Below are 20,597 nucleotides of genomic sequence, written 5' to 3'. Positions count from 1 at the left end.
GATAAGTCTTCTTGATTCGTTTCTCATCTCTTCAAATCTTTTACAGTTAAATGTTCCCCTTTTTCTCTTTGTTACTTCCATTTGCAATGGCTTTCTTCTATTCCTAGATGTATTTTTCAGTTATGACCACTGCAATAGTCTTTGTTATCACATGTATTGTTATTTTTAAAAAAATCGAAAGTCCCAATTCTTGCCGGTGCAATATCTTTTTAATTCACCAGTGAATCAGTCTTTGCTATCTAACTCTAAATAACCAAAAAGTGAAAAAAGGTGATGACGTCTTTGAAAGGAAATATTTCTTTTTACAAAATTATAAGATGATGTTTTAGTAGATAAATTCAAGTTGATGATATTATAAATTTCGAAAATGAGTTCAGTCTATATGAGATGTTACAAATTAAAGATAAGGTTTCAAGGTTAAGACATATACAAAGTGGACATAAAATAAGTTCTTTGAATGAATAATTTACCGTATATACTCCTTAGAGAAACACAGTCTTAAAATGCACAACACAACCTTGTATTTAAAATTAAAAAGATATTGGTATGATAGTTCTAATCGCTATGAAAAGTAACATCAAATCAGTGTTAGTACATAGCATTACAGCAGGCCAAATATTAAAGGAGTTGTTGGTCATTTTATGTTGGAAAAAGGAAAATAAATGGGGAATAGATGTAGCCATAATTATGTACTCTGTGCAAATGTTACCATTTAAAGTATCAGAGAAAATAGAAACTCAAACAACTGGCACAAATGAGAGCAAACGATTAATAGATATAAAAAAAGCAGAGGTGAATAGATTATTACGACAAGATTTCGAAGTGGATGGCTTCCACAAGCTGGCTAGGTAAACAAATCCAAATGAATCTCTACTCCAACTGGTCTTCTCTTCCCCTACAAGTTTAAGATAAGACACAGCATACATATAACTATTTTGTTTTATTTTATTATATTTTATATTTTATTTTATTTTTGAAATATGTTTCCAGTGTTACAATTACCCAAACATAAAAACGTTCTCTTTGGCAGCGTAAACAAGTTATTCTCCAACGTGACAAGGAAAACCTCCAAAGGAAAATAGACCTCCATCGGAAAATAAACCTGCAAAGAAAAATAAAATCAGGATTATTCAGCACTCGCAGTTGGTACATCCTTATTGAATTAGTGACCGCTCCGATGGCCTAGTGGTTAGAGCGTCCGTCTCGGATGCGGGAGGTCGTGAGTTCGAGTCATACCAAAGACTGACAAAAATGGTACTAACATCTGCCTCGCTTGGCTCTCAGCATTACGAGCTTATTGTTAGGACTGGTCGGCCTGGTGTCAGGATCATGTGACTGCGTGCGACATCATGCTACATGTCTGCGACATCATGCCCCAGTGTCAGACATCACTTTAAACTGCCACACTGCAGACATCGTAGCGATATGACTGAACAATTGTTAAAACTACGTTAAAAATCCAAATCACACATACACACACAAACACATTGAATTAGTTGCTAATTTTCTGACCGATTCCCCTCCCTCCTCTCTCTTCGTGGCATATGTGAAAGGAATAAAATATGCAGAATATGAGTGTTGTATTATTGTGCCATATTACATTATTTTTGGGTGATATTAATGTCATTCACAACAATGAATACAGTTGAAACTGAGATGTGACATTATCGCACATATTAGGCTTACAGTTTGAGCGTGAACTTCCTGCCAACTGGGGTAAATCCATGCCCCCACCCCTTTTTAAATACTGAGAATGAGCGCAAAACAGTCGGAATGTTCCGAGACAAAGTTTTTTTTACATTTAAATAGTTAAAATTATGCCATGGAAAAGTTTAAAAAATGCTAGAGCTTCAGGGTCATTTGTCCCATGTGACCCCACCTTTGTTCCCTCCCAACTTGTTTGCTTTTTTACGCCACCTCTCCCTCCCCCTACCCCGATCTTTCCAGATCCATTCCTGATCACATGCCCTCACTTCATCGATCATTAAAAGAATAATACAAGACAGATACATTACATACATACTTATGTTTGGCTAAGTCAACGTACCTTGTATAATATAGATAAGAACAAATTCAATCAGTTGTATTAAAGCATGATTAAAAAATAGCAAACACTTTATAGAAATGGGATGTGAAAATGCAATGCACACCTTTTAGCAGATGTTAGTATAATTTTTAATCTAACGCGCCATGACTCATCCTTCAGTATAAATATTCTCAAAGCATTTACTCATAACTCGCCATGACTCATCCTTCAGTATAAATGATCGCAAGCCCTTGACACATAACTCATCTTGACTCATCATTTAGTATAAATATTCTCAAAGCATTGACTCGTAACTCACCATGACTCATACATAATTCAGTATAAATATTACCAAGGCCTTGACTCGTTACTCGCCGTGACTCATCATTCACTATAAATATTCTCAAGGCTTTGGCTTGCCAAATCAATACCAATGCATCACATTGTTTATATCTACGAGTGTAATTTTATCGTGCACGTCTTTTTTTTTAAAATACAAAAGCAAAAAACGAGACTAATCACGTGATAATTCGAGTCCTTATTATCCGAAATTATTTTAGAGGGTGAAGTAATATAGACTATTCCTCGAGCCCGGCTTCCAATTCCTCGTAAGCTGAGCTCTATGATTTCATTTATCTGTGAGGATCTCCATTCTGAAATTTAATTTCAAGCAAAAACAAACGTGAGGTATAACTCTATAATCCACTTGAACTGTGTCAATTTACTTTTTAGCATGGACCCATTCCCCTATCCGTACACCCGTTAATCCGTACAGTGGAAACAGCATGTGAACTTAAAGCTGAAAACTCATCGGTATAGTTTTGATTTCATTTTTGGAAAACCTGATTGGAATACCTTTAGTAGAACATCATGCTGGAATAATATGCTAATTTTCTGTTCTTCACCCTAACAATGGCAGTCTGATGGAAGGCTGGAGAAATACGGTTTATATATTTCGGATATTGAAATGTCTGTATAGAGTACACATGTATATATATTAAATAAGTATGTCTGAATGACGTTTAATTGATTTATGTCTATCATATGATATAGATATTTATTAGAAAGGCTGGCTTATGTCTCCGTTTTTTTTTTTCGAGGGTTGATAAATCATCCAAAGACATAGGATTAAACATGCCTAAATTAAGTCAGGGTTGCTGGATAGTGTCGAAGAAAATTTCTTAAATTAATACACGCATTCAATATCGTGAACTGGAGATAATTATAGCGTTTGACGGCACATGCATGCTAAATTATCCCCATTTCGTATCAGTGACAAGTTCTTTTAGCTTTAATGAATGTTTCCTCTCCAGTGATACTCCGATAGAGCTAGAGAAACGAAACTGTATCCCATGAACAAGCATGCCGTTGGAATTAAAATAAATGATTCATATTTAAAGCTGATGTTTTACACGGAACAGAACAGGTGAGAAAACAGTTGTGAAATCACTACCTCCGTGGGAACGGAACAAACTGACACCACTAAAACAGGACTGATCGTGGTTGGTGGAATTTTCTTTGGCTATTAATCCTTCCAAATGTCTAGAACACAAGAAAAATTGAATAGGATTTGCTCTCAACATCAGTAATTGGAGCGGTTGACGTTTCTCCTCTTAAAGCCGGGAGATTACAACTTTTGAGACGTCCGTGAATAAAAATTTAAAACCTCCAGCAAAATAAAGTCGGGAATGTCGGCATCTCTTGGCTAAGAAATCTGAACTTAGAACCGCCAGTGGTCCAAATCTTAGGATAAGGGCGGGAACTAGGCATTCTTGGGACATGTCTCAAGTTGTCGAGATTTATAAATGGTGTACGATTTTTGTTGTTTCATTTGAAAAAGTGCTATACATTGGATTTTATAAGAGCTGAGAATGGAACTGTATACGTGTAAGTAGTATGAATAATGTATACCCCTTTTGGGCCTCTCGTGTGAATAAGTGCTTTAACTTTGATAACCTATCTATCTACCTACCCATACACCTATTAGACCAGCAAGTTGTTCTCCGCCATTTGTTTGACAAGACCGATGGTCACCAATGATATCAGAATAAATGCGGAGAACAACTTGTTGGCCTACCTACCTATCTATCTGCCAGTCTATCTAGCTATCAAATTAGCTAGTCAGCTGTTTATTGCCTTGTCTCACCGACAGTTGCATTTACGTGTTCTTAGGTTTAGTATAATTTCATTGAAAGTGAATTCCACCCCATTATTGATAATATGAATGTAAAACTTTCAGTATGATGCTTGGATTCAAAGTCCTTGGTTTTGTTTTCGTTATTGTAACAGTCTCCATTTGTTATTTAAAATTTTACTGTTACGTTATAATAATAATAATAATACTGATACTACTACTGCTACTACAAAATAATAATAATAATAATAATAATAATAATAATAATAATACTGATACTACTACTACTACTGCTACTACAAATAATAATAATAATAAAATTATTATTATTATTATTATTAGTAGTAGTAGTAGTAGTAAAGACCTCACCAGCCACCCATATATATATATATATATATATATATATATATATATATATATATATATATATATATATATATATATATATATATATATATATACATACTAATTGACGTATGTATGTTACATACATGACAGGACAATACTGACCCCGTGACTCTCCGTATCAATCATAAACCCCCGCCGCATTACCACCTTGAACCCTTCTTTGTACATCAGGTGTCCAATTAGGCGGCCTGACCAAACGAGTCTGTACTGACCCAGAATGCCTAAGGAAAACCACGCTTTTGTTTAAAAAGCAAACCTAGCTATGGTTACACCAACCAAACTGTATAGGTCCATGTTGTTTTCTATTTTAATATGTTCATTTCTTAAATTTTATAATAAGAAATTAAAATGTTTTGTTAGCTCAATTTATTTATTGTAAAACAGTTCCTTTCAGCAATCTGATTGAAATCGAGATAAGTACATCTCGATCATGTCAGAGATCTCGACTTCATTGAAATCGAGATAAGCACATCTCGATCATGTAAGAGGTATCGACTTTAATCTCTTTCCTAGGGATGCGTGCTTAAACTGCGCAGTTACTGTCCACCTTGTACTTACTGGATATGGGGGGCCTTCCTTGTCCATCATTTTAATTTTGTTGAACCAACGGGGCAATCATACGTTTGGAGAAAACAGTAAGATAACACAACCACATACCAAACAGTAAGATAACACAACCACATACCAAACAGTAAGATAACACAACCACATACCAAACGGCCAACTAATACTGCTATAACAATTAACGAAAATAAATTAAGATTTCTGGATAAAGTCATACAATTTCTCATGAACTAATCTAAACAATTCAAGTTTTCATTTATTTTTTTACCTTCATTTTTAAAAACTTGTTGGGATATATTCTACCTAGAAATGTAAATCATGTAAATACACCCATCCAGTTAATATACACTTCTATTCTCAAGCCCCAAACACCAAACAGCACGGCCGACGACCAGTTTGCTGCTGATCCCTTCGACCCAAGCCTATGTATTTAGTAATATGAACCAGTCTAACTGACCTATCGCCAGATAAGCTCGTCACTCAATAGGACATCAGATAAAACAAAATCAGAACAATTTGTTTCGACACTTAACACATTTTGAAGAAGTGTTAATATTTCAGAACATACAGAAAATTTCAGTGAAAATGGTTCAAAACTGTTAAGCTGCGATGATTTTAATTTGTATATGATATATTGTAGCAATCGGGAAGCTCTCGGACATCATCCTTTGAAAGCCCGTCAAGCTGCTACAACGCCTATAAATCACGTGGAACTCGCACCTTTGCCAGCATAGGTTTCAGTTGGTGTAGGGTCTCAGTGACATACTGTGATAAGTTAACCGTGCGGGTGAAATTGGTATACTTCATCTCACACCAGAGACATTGTCATACATATACTCGAAGAGGTGCATCGGTTTAAATCTCGATTACGGCCAGGTCCTGAAAAATCTCTAAATATGATATAGACACAATATGACTGTTAAATAAACGACCTGTATTAAGATCCGACGTAGTCATATTTGATGAATACTTTTTAAATGGGGCAAGTCTACACAATAAAAAATAAAAATGAAATGACGCCGCGTCGCGGTTCCTACATCAATTGCAAGTCAGAAAAAATTCGTATATCACATGAAATCAATTTGTACAGTATTTTTACTGTGAAATTTATGATCGTGCGAATAACAATGTTAACGGTAAATGTATCACATCTGATTATGTTTCTAATTCAGTTGTCCAAGACTTAAAATAATAATCACTAAATAATTTGTGTAAGATGGTATTTTGGAGCTGTGTAAATAGAAATCGTCTCATACTGAGGCAGACATTAGAACGAACAAGAACAATAAACTTTTATGAGAAGCAGAAATCAGGAAATACTGAATGGGGTAAAAGAATGTCGATATAAAGAGCGATTCATTATTCCATGCTTTATATAATTCAATCAATTTTCTAAGGGATGTGAAATGCATTAGTCTTAAATTTATTTGTTCCATAAAATTGAAACTTCTGTGGATTAAATTTCAATTGTTTGTTTTTTTTTTTTTTAGTTTCAAGCACCACTCCTGTGGTCTACGTGGTTATAGCTCAGCCTCGGATACGGGAGGTGGCGTGTTCGAACCCATTCCGAGTCATACGAAAGACATAAAAATGGTACTAGCAGCTGCCTCGCTAGGCGCTCAGCATTAGGAGGTCAGTGTTACGATTAGCTGGCCTGGTGTCAGGATAATGTGACTGATGGGAGATGATGCTATATGTCTGTGGCATGATGCCCCAGTGCAAGACAACACTATAAACAGCCACACTGCAGACATCGTAGTGATCTAAAACTGTTAAAGTTACATTTAAAAACATAAATAAACACAATTTGAAGCGCACGATAGGTTATATACATGGTGGTCAGTCTGCCTGTTGGAGGAAGACAGGGCCACCCATCCACGGGAAGCTACTGGAAAACTTTGTTACATACCCACCTTGTTCGAGTCAAGACTCGAACTTACGCGGACCGAGGTGAGATGTGTGAATGACATGTAAAGGCAAGCGCCTTAGACTACTCGTCCTCCATCGACCCCTTCAATTTAAAAAAAATCCACTTTTCTACTGAATTATTGTTATTCTTCACCCGCTTCCCCTTTCTAGAACGCATTTGGTGCATTGATGGGTTCCGTTTCTGCACTGCAAAGTTTTTGATATCCAGTCATATGTCGTGACGACACCAAATCGACGAGAATCTGATACCTATAACTGCACATATATCAAGCAATTGATGGTTGTGTGTTAATGTGTGTTCATGTAACATTTGGTATGGCATTTTGATTGTTCTCACGGGGACTATCTCATAGAAAAGGCGCATTCGCTCCATCTCTCGTCATGCTAAAGGCAAAATATAGCCAAGTAAATAACACGCTCCCATTCTGACAGTAATGTGACATTAGTAATGGTTTTATCTTTTTTCATGTTAGCTTACGAAGATTGTAACTGCAAAGAAAAAAAATATCCGAAACGGTTGTATCGGTTGATTTAGCGATTGTTGTACGAAAATTTTTTTATTATATACTATTTTATTCAAACCTTTCAATAAGTGACTTTTGACAACATGAGGTGGGGATAGAAGCTTATATTGCGGAATCTGAGACGGCATTATAGTTGTAAAGTCTGTGTAATTTCATGCTAATAAATCCGAGTTGTGTTTACACATGGTTAATAATAAATAATATAAGTAAATCTTTTTTTAATATTTGGGGTGTCCTCAAGTATTTCCAGAATTCATATGTAAGTAGGTTTTATTTATTTTGTAAAGAGATGTTATTTTCTCGGAAGTGAATTGCTTCTTGAAAGATGGATTCTCTAGCGTAGAAGGACGTGTCATCGTCGTCGGTAAGTTTTCTCTCCTTAGGTCTTGAAAGTGGTATGGTCCGTTCAATGATTAATATGAAGAAGCCAAACAAGTCACGTTTCTCTTTTAGACTGGAAAGGTGTGATTCAAAATGTGTTTGTCAATTTTATTCGTTCAAAAAATAAACTTTATTTAAATTGTATTCATTAAATCTTTTAGTTTTAAATTGACTCAACACAAATGCATATAATCGAGCAGACAGAGGCTTCAACAAATAAAGACGTTTAGAATGACAATAATTGTTTCTAAAATTTACAAAAAGTTGGAAAAATTATGCTTCAGTAAAGAATTTTGCAGATTCATGTTTTATTTCTTTCAAAACATGAAAAATATATAGGATCCTGAGACAATTCAGTTTTCAAGACTGGGGTCTGCTTTAATTTAGACTAGAGCTACAATCACGTGCAGCCGAAATAGATATGTATTTATAGACGTTATAAATAACACAAGTCTAACCAGAGTATGCTGGGGGGTTTTCTTATCCGTGGATTAATTTTTCTTTTTTTCATATTCTACAAAAAATTATAATTTGTCTCATGCAAGAAAGTCATACATGGATTCATTGAAACCTTCATGTGTAAATGTGTAGTACTGGAACATTCTGCAGCGGATCTAAATTTATTATCAAACACGATGCGATGCTTTGCTGAGTGTCTGACGCAAAACTTTCATCTCCAGCTGGAATTTCCTAACCTACTCTGAAACATAATGTATAATTAATTTTTGCATCATCTCTAAACAAAAAATGATGGTGGAAGTAAAAATTATCTGTTGAAAATTTTCTTAAGTTTGAGTGTAAAATATTAGGTTTACAGTGTAAATTTTAAAAGCCGTTTTTCCACATTTTACCTTGCAAAGAACAGCGGTTGGAACAGTTTTTCTAACAGCAATACCAAACTTCTAAATTGCGTACTGCAGAAAACTTGCGTCGCAACAACAAAATCAAAACAAAGACTAGAAGAAAAAAAACGAGAACTAGAAATTCACATTTACAACAACGGCATTTTTGTACTCGAAATTGCGATCAAGAAGGCATGCACGTTTCTAAGTCGATCCGTGAGAATGGTGTGTTTTGCCGGACACTTGGTACGTAAATGTCTTTTAGTTGGTGTTTAATCTTGGTTATTGTGAAAGAGTGTTATAAATATTCCACTAGTCGCAATAAAGGTCATGTGTGAGGTAAGAGGAAAGAACTATTATGCATTGGTGTTTCACATTGGAAGCACGATCATGCACATATAGGAATGTGACAAATCACTATATTATATGGGCCTCGGACGATGTGTAACAGACGTCATCTGTTCTTTGACCCCAATGATGTTCATTGCATTTAAAGCATCGTTCTCTTTGTCAACCATTATGCATTTAAATTTAATTTTAACAGGATGAGACAAAAAACTAATCAATGAAATTATTTTTCTTTCTGTCAATAAATTTTACCCCACATGAAATGTATTATTTGCGTTTACAGTCAAAATTTACAAACATTACGTTAATTTCCTTTAATTAAGAAAAAACTGAAACCATTCGCTTTCTAAAGTGACATTAATTAATCAGCTGCGTTCTTCATCACCAAACTTGAAAATAAAAATTCAGTCTCCAGATACAAAGAATAGTGTGGTTAAATATAAATGTTTAAAACACTATCCTGTGATATTTTTTTTTTTTGATATTGCAGTTTTCTCTGCCAGGGTAATGAGATTTTATTACATAAAAGATATGGAGATTTTAAAAAAAAGTCTTCCAGCAAAATTAAAATTATTGCTATCTACCACATCGGTTTTCTATTGATGGTGTCAAATGCTTAAAATTTTTCAGTTATAAATATGAAAATTCTATTATTACTGAAACAACAATTCTTATCAAAAACCGTAATATAGATTTATATAATTTAGTCATAGATCCAGTTTAGTTAGTTACGCAGTGTTTAGTATAAATAGTCAATTTTAGAGCAAATGCTTATTAGTAGTTAGCAAATGCTCAGTAAATTTTTTAATTTTTTAAAACTTTTTCTTTGTTTTCTCTTTTTTAAACATAACAAATTACAAAAATTGAAGACCACATGGCAGATGGGTGAGTCATGACCAAATGTAATATTCTCGTTAAAGAAAGTTTATTATTATTATTATTATCATTATTATTATTGTTATTAGTAGTAGTAGTAGCAGTAGTAGTAATACTGTTGTTGTTATTATTATTATCATCATTATTATTATTATTATTATTAATATATTATTATTAGTAGTAGTAGTAGTAGCAGTAGCAGTAGTAGTAATACTGGTGTTGTTGTTGTTATTATTATTATCTTATTATTATTATTATTATTATCATCATCATCATCATCATCATCATCATCATCATCATCATCATCATTATTATTATTATTATTATTATTAATTAAGATAAATTCGTCCTTCAAATTGAAATATTTGTTTATTCAATCATTTCAGGCCTCAATAAGTAACACGTGTGCATTATTTTCCAAAAAATGTGGGGAATGATTTTTAAGTAACCACCTCACCAGCAACAAAAAAAAGCAGTCTGGTAATCTCACTAACAATCCCACCTTAAAATAAATAAATAAATAAATAAATAAATAAATAAATAAATAAATAAATAAATAAGTGTGTGTGTGTGTGTGTGTGTGTGTGTGTGTGTGTGTGTGTGTGTGTGTGATTTGGATTTTGAATGTAGCTGTACCTTTTTATTCAGTCATGACGCTATGACGCCTGCAGTGTTGCACTTATACTGATGTCCAGCATTGGGGCATCATGACGCAGACATGTGACATGATGTCCCCCACCGAGTCACATTATCCTGACGCCAGGCCTACCAGTCATAACACTAACCTCTTAATGTTGAGCGCCTAGCGAGGCAGGTGTATGTACTATTTTTTGTAAGTCTTTGGAATGACACGGCCAGGGTTCGAGCCAGAGACCTCCCGCATCTGAGGCGGACTCTCTAAACACTAAGCCACCGTAGCGGTTCCCAAGAAAATAATAAAGAAGTAAATGAAAATTTAAACGACCAAAGTGTACAGTCAGTCTACATGTATAGGTAATATGTTACTTTGAAGGACAGCCAGTCCCTCTAGACTGCAAGATTTGACGAAAATGTCCGGCCATGGTGTTATGGGACATGTGTCGAAAAGTAAGGCGGAATGACGTTGAATGGGGTTAACTGAATAGTCATTCCAAGTAGGCGAAATGTTTTCTATATTTTTGTGCTATGCCTCAAATCCGTGCGATACTTGTTATTGATTAGTACAGCTTTTCTCATTCGTTTCATGTGCGATGTATAACTGCGCCATCAGCCGCCATTTTCACTCGATATCTTGCAAGGTTTTATTGTTATGATACTTACATTCATTGTATAATCTGTGTACCTGCAAAATTCAGGAATTTTTGTTTTAGACGCGTCTGTTAAAAAATCACGAAGGTGAGGGTTTTGCTTTATGAATTAGTATTCATCCACACATTTATAACAATAACCCACACCAAACTCCGATTGTAGGTTTGTGGAAATCATTTCCATTTTTCACGCAAATACGCTAATAGATGGACAATGGTATTCTAAGCTACTGGACGAACTTGTGTAATTATGAAATCTAGGTTGAAATCTTTGTTATTTCCACCTGCATTTGAGGTATATTTTTATAACACAAGTCATGTTGTTCTCTATCTTGATTAGCCAATAGAATGCAGAAAGATGTGTCGTATGATCGGTTAGTTTCGTCATTAGAATATACATTTAACTAGGCGAATGTCGGATTGCGTGAGAACGTTATAACTGGGAAGAAGAAATAAAATGAGTAAAATAAGCAATCGACCAATCAATTAACCAATCAATCAAACAAAGATCAATCAACTAATAAATCGACCAACCAATCGTTCGATCGATTAATCAATCTATAAGGCAATAAATAAATAAATAAATAAATACACACATAAAAATATCAATCAATCAATAATTCAATCAATCAATCAATTCATTCTCTTCCTGTAAGTCACTTACAAATATTAGCATTGCAAATTGGGTAGGGACGCAGTAAGTTGCAGCACACTTTAACAGGTTAAAGAGTACACACTTGCAGGAAACTTTAGTTCATTGTACTTAAAGAGAAGATGATATTGTTGGGGCCGGAAAACATACATACATACATACATACATACATACATACATACATACATACATACATACATACATACATACATACATTACATACATACATGCATACATATATATACAAGATGTTTTTCTCATCGTTTCTTGGAACAATTAATGAGTATGCGTTACATGCTGAAGCGATTCTGCTGTAATTGTCACGAAGGCATTTGAAGATTCGTGATTTGGCACGAGATTTATGTTCGGTTTATCTCGAGCTTGGAGTCAGAATTCTTCGTATCGTCGAAACTAGAGCGACCATATCCTATTGCCTATCAGCGAGAAATGAGATTTCGTCGCTTCCTGAACATTTTGTGGAATTTAGTTCAGATTTTGGTTTCATTCTTGTAGATAAAACAGGTTCGTGTTGCCCATTAGGTGTACAGGATAAGCCACAGCTATTGACCTCGGTAAAACGTTTATACAGTGTTGCTATAGGGAGAAAGCTGCGTGCCAGACTGAAAGTGCGAACGCTACAACCATCGTTTTGCCACTTCATGCAGTAAATATTTGACATGAATGTCGCTAGATACCTATTACGATATAATTAGAAGGTTGTGGAAATAACTTACTCTACGAGACTGCGACAAAATTACTAGGATCATGAGTGAATTATTGTATCACGAAATACGCTGGAAAGAGGTTTAGTCGCTGGCTATCTCACAAATCCATATTTTCTGGGATTCTTACAGATGAACCCTTTTATTATAGGCTATTCTAATATAACTAGTGATTTGCTCTACTTAGAATGCTGATGTTTGATAATCAGGTTTGTCTATAATCTTATATCCAAATTGTTTCCCGATCGATCGAGCTCTCTCTCTCTCTCTCTCTCTCACACACACACACACACACACACACACACACACACACTCTCTCTCACACACACTCTCTCTTTCTTTCTCTCTCTCTCTCTCTCTCACACACACACACACACACACACACACACACACACACACACACACACACACTCTCTCTCTCTCTCTCCGTCTGCTTGGAAATCCGTCAAATGTTTGTAAATCTGCTACGTTATTGGAGTGAATGTTGTCAGAAGAGAAAAAACATGCGATGCAAGTCAAAGAACTGCATAACACTTGATTCGACATCGCGGTGACTACAATATCCTTGTGTACGCGCTATTTCTTTTGTTTCTACCTCCTTCAGTTGCTTATCGACGTGTTCAGATAACGGAGGGCGTTGGTAACGAGTTACATATTTATCTGCGTAATTATTACATTCTTTTGTTATTTTTCATTATCTTTTGACATTTCGTTTCTTCTCTTGTATTACTTCTCACTTATAGTACTAGATATTCATGTCATTGCAGGACATTTAATTGGTTAACTTTAAATACAATGAATAATCATGGTTTTGTACAGTAGATATTAAGACCTGGATGATGTCTATGGTTCCAACATAACTTTCAAAATTGAACTGAAAGATAATTTGGCATTCTTTATAATGATTGTTTAGTACAACGCCCCATAACGAAAAGCAATGTATTGCGGATTAAAATATAATCGCCAAAGCGTGGACTAAATCGACTTTTTAATCCAATAAGGTTTGCTAGCTCTCTATTAGCATCTGTTTTATTGTCTGTGCTATCGCTGGTCCTGTCGATTGTAAAAAAAAAATTAATTGGAAATAATTGGACATGGTAAAAAGCTTGTGTAAAAGGTTTGAAAACAGGCTAAATTTTACAGTATATAGGTTTTCTTTTTAAACAATATTTAATGAAAGAAAATACATGGGTCACTTTAATAAGTCAATAGAATCACGTGTCTGAGGATATAGTTGAAACTTGAAGGTTTTTGGAACACTGTCTCACCGTGTATATTGATATACGTACAAACACAAACACATATTCACACACGCACGCACTCTCACACACACAGATATTCTAAACTAATGTTATTTTTTCTCAGTCGTCTGATTGTTAATGCTTGATAGCAGTATCATCATGCTAGTTAGATAATTTTTAATGTTTACTCTGCGTAGTTTCAAACTCGGGTCCTCACGAACACATACACCAGCGATTTTGGTGACATGTGGGGTTTGGTACATGCAGGCAAGTTGATGGGTACCGTACGCAGAGGACCCGATTTTTAATCACCGTTGAGTACGAGTACATTTACTCATTCATAATATATATATATATATATATATATATATATATATATATATATATATATATATATATATATATATATATATATATATATATATATATATATATATATATATATATATATATATATATATATATTGTGTTTGTGTAGTTTTACATTATTACAAAGAATATTTTTCAGACTCATTGAATACTTTGAGTACTGGAAAGCATCGAATTCACACAAAAGATTGCTACTATAGTTGATTAAATTTATTTTTGGAGAAAGAAGTTTGTTGGAAATGATTTAGTCAATTGCTTTTTCCCCTTTTATGATAGTGAAATAGTTTACCGTTGCGAATATTACTGTACATGAGTGAAGGGTATGTTTCGACGATCTGAGAGTTTTATTTGATGACTATAACAACATTTACAAAAACAGCTGACCAACAGTTCCATCATCATTTTTTAAACTAAAGGATGAGCACCACTATATCTGACATGGTGTTCAACTTTGCATAAAACTCCCAGTGATGGATGTACAAGCGCCATCTGCGTTCCTGCTGACCGGACGGTGTCGGAGTTCAGCCCTATTACAACTTAAAGTATTTCTTTGATAACTGTCCATGACGAGATGGCGGTAAGATTGATTAAATTCTGTTTGTACATCCGCCTTCTTCCTTGGTGAGTAGCACGTGTTTACATTTCGCACGGCCTTTTGCTGCAATGCACGCGCGGCCTCGGTCTGGAAATGAGATAATAGGGTAATGTTGTCATTGTGTTTCTAAGTCAGTTTGATACAGTTCATTGCAATTAAGTTGATGAGACGAATTCATTTTCGAAGAAACTCTTTGACCATGAGGCAAAACTATGTCTGCTGAGTTCCATCTCCTATGATCCTGTATTGGAATTAACTTTGTGAAGAAATTTCTCATGCTTTTTCATTTTGTACAACATACAAGGTCAATATAATATTTAACTAACAACAATGACACAAACACACACTACAATGAACACAAAACAATTATGAATATGTTGCAACTTTAAATGATTTATATCTTTTGTATCTATATAAAGTAAATAAAATATAAGGACACACATACAGGTAATAAAATATAAGGACACACATACAGGTAATAAAACATAAGAACACACATACACATCCATTTCCAATCCCACAAAAAGGCGTATATTGCACCAATTTTGGTCTGAATATTCCACGTCGAGAGAAGCAGATTTTAGATTCAGACGACAAAGAAAATAACAATATATGCTTTTCATCTATTACTAAGTGGATCCTGGGAGAAAAAAATGAAGAAAAATGAAAAATCAGTTTTCATAGCTGTTTTATTTTATATAGAAAAGAACAAAAAATTGTGCCACATTGGATAGTACGACAGTGCTCAGTAACTCTTTTACGACAATTCAGCCAACTTCACAACAATGTGTACAGACCGCTCCGGCGGCTCAGTGGCTAGAGCGTCTGCCTCATATGCGGGAGGTCGTGGGTTCTATCCCCGGCCGAGTCATACCAAAGACTTACAAAAAATGGTACTAACAGCTGACTCGCTGGGCGTTCAGCATTAAGAGGTTAGTGTTAGGACTGGTCGGCCTGGTGTTAGAATAATGTGACTGGGTGGGACATCATGCTACATGTCTGCGGCATGATTCCCCATTGCTAGACATCACTATAAACTTCCACGTTGCAGACGTCGTAGCGATATGACTGAAATTTTTGTTAAAGCTACGTTAAAAATCCAAATCACATCACAGTGCGTACAGACTGCTTTACGTCTTGTGCATAAAGTGTATGTTCTATAAATAGTCTGTACTTCTGAGAGAGTGACAGGTGTAATGTGAAGTTGCTTGCATTTATAGCATTCACAGTGGACAGACTGCTGGAAAACCTCAAGATTACTTTAATGTACTGTCACCAATAGTTCCTTGGATATTGTAATTGTGGTAATTGTTGATGGTCTAAGCACACAGCTAACCGAAATTTCTGCTCACATTTGCTCGAAAAATCAGTCCGAATTAGTTTGAAGTACATCAGAAGTTATTTAAATTGGGAAAACGAAATTTGCCAGACATGATAATATCAACTTCTCAAGATGCAATGTATGATTTACAAAATTTATAAAACGTTAAAAACGTTTTCGGTTCCTTTCTTTTTACAATTCACCTCTGAAGTCCAGGAACTGAAAATGACCAAACGGTGCTAACAGTATTTTATTTTATAGGTTCACATGGACTAGGTGTATACTATACAACCAAAATTACAACCATCAATCATGCACCAAAAATAAAGTGTATATTTAACAAGACATAAGATATGTAAGTTCGTTTTTAAAAAGCCAGTATAACCAAAAATTATTTTTCTCTCAACATCAAAACTATGCAAAAGACGAAACTGTAGAGTGTCAACAAAATCGTGCCGTGCTTAGTTCGCAAATATAACTGCACGGTCGCGTTTGTCTTTTATTCCGAACAATCCAGATTTATCTCTTTTACGCGCACATGTATTTGATAAAATGTGACACAATATTTGCTTTGTTTTGAAACATTAATTTAAACAGAAATACATATGTATCTACATTGGATAAAGACACACAAGATTTACTACTCTAAAAACTGTCACTATATTGGTCCAAATCGTTAACATGAAAATGGGGAGCAGTAACTTATTGTTGAGGATAAAAAGCTTTTGTTTTCAGTGGGATGACGAACGTACAAAATATCTATGACTTTCCAGTTCCTAAGAAAACCAATAAGCGTACAGTAAACTTACGAGTTCGTGTGGATAACACCTCGTGTCACACTGTTTACCTTAATACCCCATCTCAAAATTTGTATTTTCTTGGATAATCTTTCCACGCGATGAATATAAAACTTATTAAGTACTTCAAGAATAGTAAGGACCTATGGATACATATGACTCCGATAAACTCAAACAGGGTACATATTTATAATTCGTCTCTCACGGGAATCGAACCCGAGGCGTGAGTACCGGTGCCTCTCGCCCATAGCTTATGGACCAGCGGCCTAATCCATTTAGCCATGCGACAGTTTTCCTCAAAAGGACGAAACAAAGTCGAACATTAGTGATTGGGGTGTACAGGAACGAGTTCGCTAGGCAAAAGGAATCGATACTCAGCTAAAAGCATAAAACCTCCGGAATTTAGAACACACACACACACACACACACACACACCTCTCTCTGCCCACCTGTCTGTTTACTTATTTACATATCTATCTATCTATCTACCTACCTATCTATCTATATATCTATCTATCTGTCTGTCTGTCTGTCTGTCTATATATCTCTCTGTCTGTCTGTGTGAGTGCACCCATGCAATTGTAATTACATATTTACCTAAACATGCACATGCCTTCACTCTTAGCCCCAAAGTCTTGAAAAACACTCTTCTCTTATCCTTTGACCCCGCCGTGTATCGTTTGAACTTCTCCACATCTCGTATCTAGGAATATTTACAACTGGTCCTTGCACGAGCTAGGGCCAAAATCGGGCTTGTATATTCATCGCCCTGTTTCAGATTGTTGTGTACTTTCGTCCAAATTGTACTAAACGTGTTTACACTGGTCAACTCTTGCTAACAGTAACGACATTCACTTTAACGTTTAGATTACATACTTTCGTTGAGTATTTGAGAGAGTAGTTTATAGTGTCGTCCCGGAGACAATTGATAGTCACGGCATTTCAAGGCTCTTTGGATACATATCCCTTCTAATATACAAAACTAAATGACTTTAAGAATTTTTTAATTTTTAATAAGTTCATTTCTCCCGGCAGTGATTTACTTTAGATTACTTTTTTATACAAGCAAAATATCAGCCTCGAAATAATTCATGCACAGCTGGAAGAATCAGATTTAACATTCAAGGGAAATAACTTTAGGCTCGATATCCGTTTTGATAATATGCTATAGCTAAATTGAGTTTTTCGGATTAGGAAAGTTAAAGCTGCGGAATCATATAGTTCGTACTCATTTGTGGAAAATATAGCTTTCTTGCTGTATGAATGAAACAAATACATTCACTTAATTCATTATTTTCGTTGCAATCAATATGTGAAATCAAATAGAGATCGTATGTCGATGCATGTAATCCTGTTTCTGAATTGAATAGTTACAAAAGGCATAAAAACCTTTGCTTGACATTAGGTTGTTTCTTGTGTGTTTTGATTTAAAAAAAAAAAAAAAAAAAAAAAAAAAACAAACACCCTTCTTGTTCAACCATACTTTACACAGCAATGAATTAAAACTTTTAAAAGTTAGTCAAAGTAATGTCTGACTTAGGAAAATTACATTTTTCCTTCTTGGTCCTAGCAAGAAATAAAGGGGAAGAAATCAAAGTATGAACGTTTACATTCAAAATTATTTTTTAAAAAAAAACTTTTGTTATTCTGCTTTGGCAACTATTAATACACTAATTTTATTTCTTTCGTGTATCTTGAACATTTCTGAATCTAAACCTGCCCGATTTCTTTTTTTTACGAGTAAAGCGATCAAGTCCGGTGAGATTCTCCACCAGATGGAAGTTGGTACGGTTTACTTGTTTATATAATGACAGACTGGAGATAATTTGTTCAAATTCACGGTTGAGAGAATTTATATTAAATTCACGTTTACGTCAGCATTATGATGAAATTGACCAGCCTGCCTGATCTCAAATCTTGGACAAATAATAGCCACTCCCTCAACAATTAACTGTTGGCACAGTTCTAAATAGTTTTCTTGGCACTTGTACCATTACAATACATGCATGGTAGTTTCCCAGATAACTATAATGATGGTCGATAGATCACTTAGTTGAAAACTGACCTTGGTCCGCATTTATCATGACATGTTTACAAAATGAACACTGGTTTACAGCTAAAGACAGTCCTGATCTATTTTATCATTTCAACTACTTCAACCGACAGCGGTAAGGAGAACCCCTGGAGTGACCAAAGGCAGTGATATCTTAAGTTTATGACCCATTCTTTCAACAAAGTGTCAGACCTGTGTGAGTTTCGGCACATACGACATGACAGCCAGGTTTTGTATCTGTATTGGTTCTCGGCTTATCCGTATTCCTGTGGAGATCATTCAAAACCTATCCACTTTTTCGGAATCAAACGAATTGGATATAATGTTTACTTTTCGGTTGAATTTATATTTGAAAATGAAATTTTAAGTTTTATGATTTTGTTCAAATTTATCAGAATAAATTGCATCCCACCGTAGATGATTTCTAGCCATGAATTGTAATTATTTAACTTTTACATGAATAACAATTAGTATTGACATGAATGATAATTAGTGTTTATGTGAATAATAATTAGTGTTAACATGCATGTTAATTAGTGTTTACTTGAATGATAATTCGTGTTTACATTAATACTAATTAGTATTTACATGAATGATAATTAGTATTTACATACATTATATTATTTAACTTTTACATAAATGATACTTAGTGTTTACATGCATGTTAATTAGTGTTTACATGAATAATAATTCGTGTTTACATTAATAATAATTAATATTTATATGAATGATAATTAGTGTTTATGTGAATAATAATTAGTGTTTACATGCATGTTAATTAGTGTTTACTTGAATGATAATTCGTGTTTACATTAATAATAATTAGTATTTACATTAATAATAATTAGTATTTACATGAATGATAATTAGTATTTACATGAGTGATAATTAGTATTTACATACATTATATTATTTAACTTTTACATGAATGATACTTAGTCTTTACATGCATGTTAATTAGTGTTTACATGCATAATAATTAGTGTTTACAAGAATGATAATTATTATTTACATAAATTATATTATTTAACTTTTATATGAATGATAATTAGTGTTTACATGAATTATATTATGTAACTATTACCTGAATGATAATTACTGTCTACACGATAATTAGTGTTTGTATGAAGGATAATTAGTGTTAATATGATTTATATTATTTGACCTTTATATGAATGATAAGTTTACATATTTTTCAGTTCTTCTCATTCTCGTTTTCGTTTTTATAATATCACGAATAAGGAAAAATAGTACTAATTCTGTTTCATCTTTTTTTAAAATAAAAATAATATAGATAATTAATTTCCTATCTTCTTTTGCTTTTACATTATAACCATTGTTTACCAGTTTTTGTTTCTTTTCTGGCGTCATTTGAAAAATAATGAGGAAAAAGACGGAACACATTCTGTATTTTTCATTTTATTTATAATTATAGGTACTTCCAAATCCTCGATTAGTTGTTATTTGGAGTGTGTTATTTATTCATATTTTTGTCCTGTACAATATTTAGAAATTGTTAGCATTCCACA

General features: G+C 34.1%; 1 protein-coding gene and 1 long non-coding RNA gene across 2 annotated transcripts in view; one reads left to right on the top strand and one right to left on the bottom strand.

The window, feature by feature from the left end:
• Window positions 1–20,597, bottom strand: part of LOC149805220 (uncharacterized) — a 114,681-nt gene that overhangs the window by 15,578 nt on the left and 78,506 nt on the right. Inside the window, exon 3 of the long non-coding RNA XR_016418321.1 lies at window positions 1,003–1,102. This is a non-coding gene — a long non-coding RNA (uncharacterized LOC149805220). The remainder of the gene's footprint in view (window positions 1–1,002; window positions 1,103–20,597) is intronic.
• Window positions 3,464–20,597, top strand: part of LOC149805219 (uncharacterized) — a 139,959-nt gene continuing 122,825 nt past the window's right edge. The window contains exon 1 of the transcript XR_016418309.1: window positions 3,464–3,913. The gene's annotated coding sequence lies outside the window, so the exon portion shown is untranslated. The remainder of the gene's footprint in view (window positions 3,914–20,597) is intronic.

This window comes from Sinohyriopsis cumingii, chromosome 2, assembly GCF_028554795.1.
Source record: "Sinohyriopsis cumingii isolate HCF-2022 chromosome 2, ASM2855479v2, whole genome shotgun sequence".
Taxonomy (NCBI): Eukaryota; Metazoa; Mollusca; class Bivalvia; order Unionida; family Unionidae; genus Sinohyriopsis; species Sinohyriopsis cumingii.
This window is presented reverse-complemented; position numbering and strand designations above follow the sequence as displayed.